The following is a 7982-nucleotide window of genomic DNA, read 5'->3' as shown; positions in this document are numbered from 1 at the left end:
AAAAGGGGGGTGAGAAGGCCGTGCTTTGTCGGCCAGCCACTGAAACAGCAGGGACTCCCACATAGCATGGACGTGGTCCATGGACTGGTCTCCTTCTCTGACTGGAGAGAGCAAGGGGAGAGAGGTAAAGAACTCATAATGGGGCTACGCACTACGGGAGCAAAGCTGGAAAAAACGAAAAACAAAGAGAAGTCAGCTGATCAGTGTGATTAATATAACCTACGGACGACTTCTGACTGGGTCTGACTTTGTAGAGGAGAGCTCGAGAACCTGGTCTCTTCCTTGTGGCTGGAGGTGTTATATTTGACAAGTGTATATGTGGATGTGGAGGGGTGGGTGTCAGCGATAAGAAATTACGAACAGCAGTGAGCGTGCATATCCAAGTCACATGGTAGATGGAAGGAGCCGGTCTGTATTTGTTCCTTATGATCATCTGTCAAGTGTTTGTGTGTCCTTCTGTGCTGGCAGGTCAGATATGATGGAGGTCTAGACACATGGACCAAACATTCTGTCTGACAGGGGAGCGCTCGTCTCAGGGTTCATCTGATGGTTGGAGACCTTGATAGAACAGACCAGCCGAGGCCCATACCCGGTGTAAATGGTCCAGACTTCATTTCCTAAAAAACGAAATCTGGTCCACGCCTCAGCCACTGGAGAAAACCATCAAACACCAAGCTGTCATTTCTTACTTGGACCGCTGTAGTTCAATTTTAAAAGTGCATAACAAAAAATTATGTTTTTTCCCTAATGCAACATTAGTAACTTTTTCACCTCAACATCAACTCCCCAGGACACACGTGGCGCCTGTTTTAACATTTCTAAAAATAAAAATTGACCCTCAAATAACAAAGATTTTATATTATTGAACATTTAAACATCTTTTTAAACTTTTTACAAGTCAGGAGTAGCATAGCCTGGCTATGCTAGCTCAATCTGAAATTAATTTGCTTTTGTAATTTCTTAAACATGATCTTCACCATGGAAAACAACAGAAAACTTACTCTAAATTATTTTTATTATTTAATTATATTATTATATTTAATCAGAATAGCTCAAATGTAATTTATTAAATAGCAAAAGTGTTTCAAATGACCGATTGTTGTTTCCTAACTAACAACAGCTAACATATTACATAGAAACAGCCCATTATCAGGCTAAAAGGTGAAAAGTAGAAAGTAGTATTGTTTACGTAGAAACAGCCCATTAACAGGCTGAAAGGTGAAAAGTAGAAAGTAGTATTGTAGCTAATCAGTTCCTCTTTTGTGATTTCAGTCAGATTGTCTTCTTAGACAAAAAAGGGCACAGTTTTAGTGCAATTATTAACAGTAGCTCTTTGACTTTACAAATCCATGTTTCTACAACCAAAAAATGTTGAATAGCCCCTTTAAGTGAGCAACTCACATCAGAACCTAACATCTTTGGAGTATTTTCTGCTTGGTGACACCTTAACCGTGGCTGTCCTTCGCAGCTCTGATTCATGGAGGGATGCTCAGAGGGAATCCCCGATGATGCCCGACCAAGAACTGATGACAAACTTTGGCAGAGGAGACAAAGGTGGCTAATACCGGCTAAACCGTGGTGGAAGAATGTCCCCCACCTCCTCACCAGCACAACGAACAATCACACCTTGAGCGCAAAGGCAGACTGAAGGGGAGGTGCAGGGGGGGGTGGACAGGCTGATGTGGTCTTTGCATATACATCTCCGTGTGTGCGTGGGTCTCTATGTGTTTGTACCCTGCGCCTGTGTGTTATGTGTGTATGCAATTAGCCGTGTGGGGGACAATGCAACACGTTAACCAGAGTGGGAGGTGTGAAAACAGGGGATCTGCTGCAGTCAAAATGAACAAAGAAGAAAACTGCCATGGCTTTGTTTTCGGTTTTATTCAATTATGTTCCTCACTGTTGACTTTCTTACTTTTCAGCCATTTCCCCACCGACTCGTGGGCTGCGAGGCGTACGCAGCGTCTGGTAACGGGTCCATCGCAGTCACGTGAAGCTCTCGTCCCTCCATCCTGCAGCACCTGTGATTATTCATAAATGAAATTAAATACAACAACTATAATGGTATAAAAAAGACAACAAATAATAAACACATTTTGTAATGATATGCACTTTTGCAGTAGTTTCTGTGCTGCAGATCACCTGTGTGGTGGGCTGTGGTTGGTCCGGTGATTCACACTGATCTGCAGAGGATGTGAGTAGGTGGTCTCCCACCAGAGAAAAGTACTCTTACTTTCTCTTTCTTTTTCTCTTTCCAACTGAGTTTTGACATCACTTTAAAAAAAAAAGAAAAAAAATTTCCAGAAAAGAATTGAGCGATGTTTTTTTTTAAAAGTGCAATTACTGTAAAACTGAAAACTATGAAACATTGTTTTTTAATCAAGTTGCTGTTTATTAAGAAAAACAGCATAGAAAAGCTTTCTTTGTTTTTTCTGATCACCCTTATTTTATTTATTTGTTGCAAACGATATTCACATAAACACAAACAGAAACTGAAAATCACTAATAATAAATAATAGTTGCAATCTTCATGCTCAGAAAATGTGTGTTTAACTCTCATTTCAAAGCTTTTTTTTTACTGTTTATTAAATTTGCAAAAGTGGAACTGAACTGGGTTCTATTTCAGCGTCCCATCAAGCAGTCACATGTTTTTTAATCATCCGTCGATGTGCCAAGACGTCTGAAATAGATCAAATTCAACACCGCAGCGTTAGTTTATCAAACCCAGACCAACGAGCTGGCACACTTGGCTGTAGAGTCACCTGTCAGTCACCTGTACATTTGTGGCAGGTGGTACACCGTCTGGGCTGGCGGGTGATTAGCTGGTTGCAGTGAAGGTGGCAACATTGATCACAACCCAATTAGCTTTATATAGCAATGTCTGCTGTTGAGGGATCCTTACATAATTAGCCTCAGATGCACGCTGCAGACGTATGATTTTATTTAAGTGTGTAAACGGGAGATGGAGTTGAAAAAAAATGTTATGTAATATATTCCAACCTTTGACTGTGAGGAGTAACATAAACGAGATGTGTTGGTTCAGCTGAGGAGCTAACTACAAATGCTTTTGAAGAGATTTATTTATCTGTTTTTTTTTAAATATATTCACTCACTTGGATGTAACATGAAGATCACCTGATCTTCACGGTGGAGGATGTAACATGAAGATCACCTGATCTTTCTGTTTACGTGTTGCCTCTGTGTGTCTGGAGTTTTTCTCTGGGTACTTGGTCCTAGAATATGATGGATTTGGTTTGTCTATATTGCCGAAATGTTGGATTTCCTGTCACTTGCATTCAGTCTTTGGCTGAAAAGGCGTCAACAACAAGTTTTTATATTGACGAGAGTGAGGTTTTTTTTTTTTTTTTTTTTTTTGGATAAAGATGATGGAGACAGAGAGAAACAACAACAACAACTTAGTTTTAGAAATGCAGCAAAATGGCTGCAACAGAAAAACCTGAGATAAATTCTCAGAAGTGAAAGGTTGGTGAGGCGGAGGTGGTCTGTAATATAATGAGGTGTCAGGAGTGTTTTGGTCATTGGCTAACTGCTAAATCCAAAGTTTCCTGCGGTCTATGGAGCCAACATGATACTCCTACTACAATTAAATTTAGCTCTGCAGTTCCACAGCGAGTAGTGGATTATTGACACGGCTCAGCTCAGCTCCTCATGAGGCTCGTCTGTAAAGACAAGGATAGAGTGTAGTTCTATAACTGACATCAGTCATCAGTTCTTATCCCTGCTCTTACTCTTATCGACTCTAATTGAGTTAGGAAAAAAAAAACAAGTGTAATTATCAACTTAATTTAACAGTTTTTATAGAACAACAGTGGGTGACAAGCTATGAAAACTCAAACAGCTGTTAAACTGATGCCGAGGAAGAAAGTGATACTTACATATATATATATATACTGTATATATATATCGTTTCTAATATTATAATAAGAATAAATTAATCTAATGGTGACTCTGCCATGGTGATTTAACACCTGATTGGAGGCACCGTAAACTCATTATCCCATTATCTAAATCAGTTACCAATCATTTTTGACCCCATTGTGACATCACATTTTTTAAGCCAGTAGACTAATGCCTTCCAGGAATCAGACCACCAGGAGCCAGTTCTTCTACAGCTGGGTCCTCCACAGGTTTGACCCAACGGTGCCGGAACAACACGGCGACCTGTAGCAAGTAAAACAACAGGAAACGACCGAAATACCAGAGCAGCCACGTCGTCCTGTTGTCAACAAAAACATTCACAACTCTGGAGCTGCTGACAAATTTGGTCGTGTTGATGTTGATGCTTGATTTGAAAATAGATTTGATAACAGCACAGTGCGTTGTCAAATTGATGGTGTTGCTGTGATATTAGCACAGTAACCCTGTAATAGCTAACTAGACGGAGGGAATAAGCTAGCCGTTTCCTCCGACTAACCCTACACACACGTGAGTTAGCTCAGCTGTCACTCACATGGCAGGGTGGAATGTGTGTATGCGCGCGTTCATGTGCGACGTCTGTAAGTGCGTGGCGCTGCAGCCTGCTGGCCTGCGCTCCCTGCCGAGGCCAGAAGGCATGCTCCCTGTGTCCTGCCAGCATCTCCACAGTCTGGGGCCACTGATGTCAGAGTGGCACAGCCTGTAGGCGGCTGCTAATGCTGAGTCCTCTTTGCACCGGATTCTGGAGCTCCATCAGCTGGTTGTGTAACTTGTTTGTAGTGGGTCAGGGTGAGATCTGTGTTTGGGGTGGGGACTAGTTAAAGGTTGGACGGTGGGACTTCTGGCCCTCAGCTGAGCACCACGGACGGACCTTCTTCCACCACAAAGTACAGCTTTAGAAGCTCAATACCAACGACTTATTTCTCCAGATTTGTATTTATATTCCACCGTTCCAGGATCAAACAAAGAACCCATTTTTATAACTACACCTCCAAACAGCTGTCCTCCCTACTCCTGCGTTCATGGTTCAGTCCTTCCTCCAGCACAGAGCAGCAGCAGGGGCGAACCATCACATTTGGTGCTCAGCGTGGGGGCGGTTGGTGAGCTGTCGAGCTCCAACTATCCCATGGAGCTTTTCTTCTGTCTTTTCAGTACAATTTTGACTAACCTCATTTGCATCTGCTAATTAGATCCTGTTAGCATAATTCATACACATGACACCCTTTTGAAGCTAATGAATAGATACATCTCCAGACAACTCGCAAAGAGCATTTAATGAGAAGTTAGTGGAAGAGGCCCGTGAAAAGAAGCAGAAAGTTGAGGAGGAAAAAAAAGAAGAAAAAAATCCGAGCTATTACATGATGAAGCTAAGAAAACCAGCTGGATTTCTATCTTTAAACTTTATAATTCACTATTATTATTATACAGTTTAAGACACTCAGTATTTTGCTGTAGATGTTGACATACATATTCAACATGATTACTGTTTTATTTAGCGCTGAATTCAAACTTTTCTCTCTACAGTTGTCCTTGTTAATTTGATAGACTCAAGAATACCTCGATGGCAAGGGAACAGATCGAAACTGTGATCCCCAATTTCTCCACTGGACGGTTTTTAATTTCATAATCTATATGCAAACCACGGAACTGTGAATATTCATCAGGAGAAATGGTAAATATGATTCATCTTATACAGCTGGGTATTATTCACAGAGGCAACGTGTGGAAGGGAACAGAGGCTTCCTGCCAGGTTTTCAGCAGAGACAGAAAAGGAAAAACACTCCACATGTACTCATATCATATTTGAGCTGCTGATCTCTCCATTATCACAATATATTCCTGATGAGAGTTGACAGTTTTCACAGTGATCCCCTCAAGAGCTCAGTCACTGCAGGGTGTGAGTCTGATACTGAACACGCACACCGTCCTCCAGTCTGTTTATTTAGAATAAACTACATTTATATCAGGCAGTGGTTTCACCTGGATGTATTCAAAGCTACAGCTTTAAAACTCTTTATGAATAAAAATATATAAACTCCCTGCATAACTGATGTTCTCTGTACAACTGTACAACGAATCTGCACAAAGTTCAACGTCTTATGGTAATCATTAAGTACGAGGACTTTGTCAAAATGACACTTATGATACATAAAAAGGGCCTTTTAATGCACATTATATATTAATGAAACATAAACATGTATTTTAAAATAATGTTCACTTTTAAGAGTTTTATTTTGATTCAGTGAAATGTATTATAAATTAAACTGGATTATTAGTAATGTTTCTGTTTGTTACATGTTTTGTTGACTTTTAGCTTGACTTGGCTTCAACCAAGTGGAATGTATTATTAAATTAAATTAAATTAAATTTCTTCAAGTTCTAGGTTTTGGAAATGATGAGATGCTGTGTAAAAAAATACAGTTTGAAAATTAAAGTAATGCATTAATGCTCCTAAATATTACTGTTAGGTTGTTGCAGTTGTTCCTTAGATATTTTTTGCCTTATCTGGGCTTCTTTGAAAAACATTCCATTTTGGTTATTTATTATATATATATATTTCTACACAACTGATTAAAATACTCATACTTACTATACTTTAAAAACGACATATTCCTTGCTGCTCACTCTGATGAACACAAACTCATTTCCACATTTGGAGGCAGCAGTGTGTGGAGTGTTGGAGTTGTGCTGCCATTCTGGTGTGCAGTTCCACCTGGCTGATTGAGTGACGACCCAGCAGGGAGCCTTGAATCATCTCAGCTGAGGCCTCATGGCTTGGCCTGGCTGAAGCCCTCATGATGTGACAGCCAAGCGGAGCCAGGAGGGCCGACGAGTGGGAGCACTCGTTTGAGTGGCAGCGATTCTGTGAGTCTGTGCGCACTTGAACAAGTGTATGAGCACTTGATCAAAGACTATGTGTGTGTGTGTGCGTGCGCGCGTGCGCCCGTGTGTGTGTGTGCGTTTGCTCCCGTCTGCTCCCTCCAACCGGTTGATCTTTCACATTTCGCACGGGCAGGAGGGACAGGAGGCTGCCAGGCTGCGCCCGGAGCCTGGGTACAGTTCGGTTAGCAGTGCCCGGCATTCATTAGCACCTCCCAAGCTGTCTGCACTTTTACCAAACGCTCTAGCTAGAGCTAACATGCACTGGCTCGGTGCTCCCTGCTCTCATCACCCCCGTAAAGGCCTTCACCATGCGTTGGCTCCACTCAGCCGCAGCTGAGGCCTCCAGTCTTGGCTTGGGCCACCTCAACTTTGTTACAGTTCAGCAAAGTGACACAATAGGAAGCCAGGCAGCTCTGCCAGAGTTCACAGAACTTTGTAGAGGAGGAGGTTGTCGAAGTCTCCACTTTTACAATCCTACTTCACAGATACTTGATGTTCTCCTTTTGTGAAGTGTTGTAGAGTAAGATGTAGAACAGGACACGTTGAATGACCTATAATCATAGAAATTGTTGCCTTCATCTCAAAGGGCCTGAGATCTTAGGTTTACCTCTGGTTTCGGTGCTAAAAGTTACTAAAATATACAGACAGACAATTATTTTCTGAACAACTTCTGAAACAGAACAGGACAGACCTTTTTTGGTTCCTTAAATAAGATCTACAAGATTTAACCTAAAACCTGATATCAGTCTTTACCGTACCTTGTACCAGTGTGTTTGGTGGACCGGATTAGGAAGTCCAGCGGGCACTATCTGGCCCACGGGCCGTAGTTTGCTTAAGTCTATTGTAACAGAAATATTTCCAAAGTCCCAGCTATGAAACCAGATTTCAATTTTCACTGGAATATTTGTGTCCGTTTCATCAGTGTTGACGTGGTTGTTATTCTGCTGAGTGAGTTCCACAGTGAACTGATGGGACTGGAAATAGAAAATGAGAGAGAAGTGCAAAAGGAGCAAGCTAAAAAAAAAAAAAAAAAAAAATCTCACGTCCCAGGACTAAAGCTGTGATTGTGCAGCAGGCAACATTACACACGGTGTGTCTCACCCTGTCGTCCCAATCTTTTAATACCCTCCCCTCTCTTCCTCTCCCATCTCATATGTTCCTCT

The sequence above is a fragment of the Cynoglossus semilaevis genome, chromosome 18, assembly GCF_000523025.1.
Source record: "Cynoglossus semilaevis isolate Cse_v1.0 chromosome 18, Cse_v1.0, whole genome shotgun sequence".
NCBI lineage: Eukaryota > Metazoa > Chordata > Actinopteri > Pleuronectiformes > Cynoglossidae > Cynoglossus > Cynoglossus semilaevis.
The sequence above is the reverse complement of the archived record's forward strand: the minus strand, read 5'-3'. Positions refer to the sequence as shown.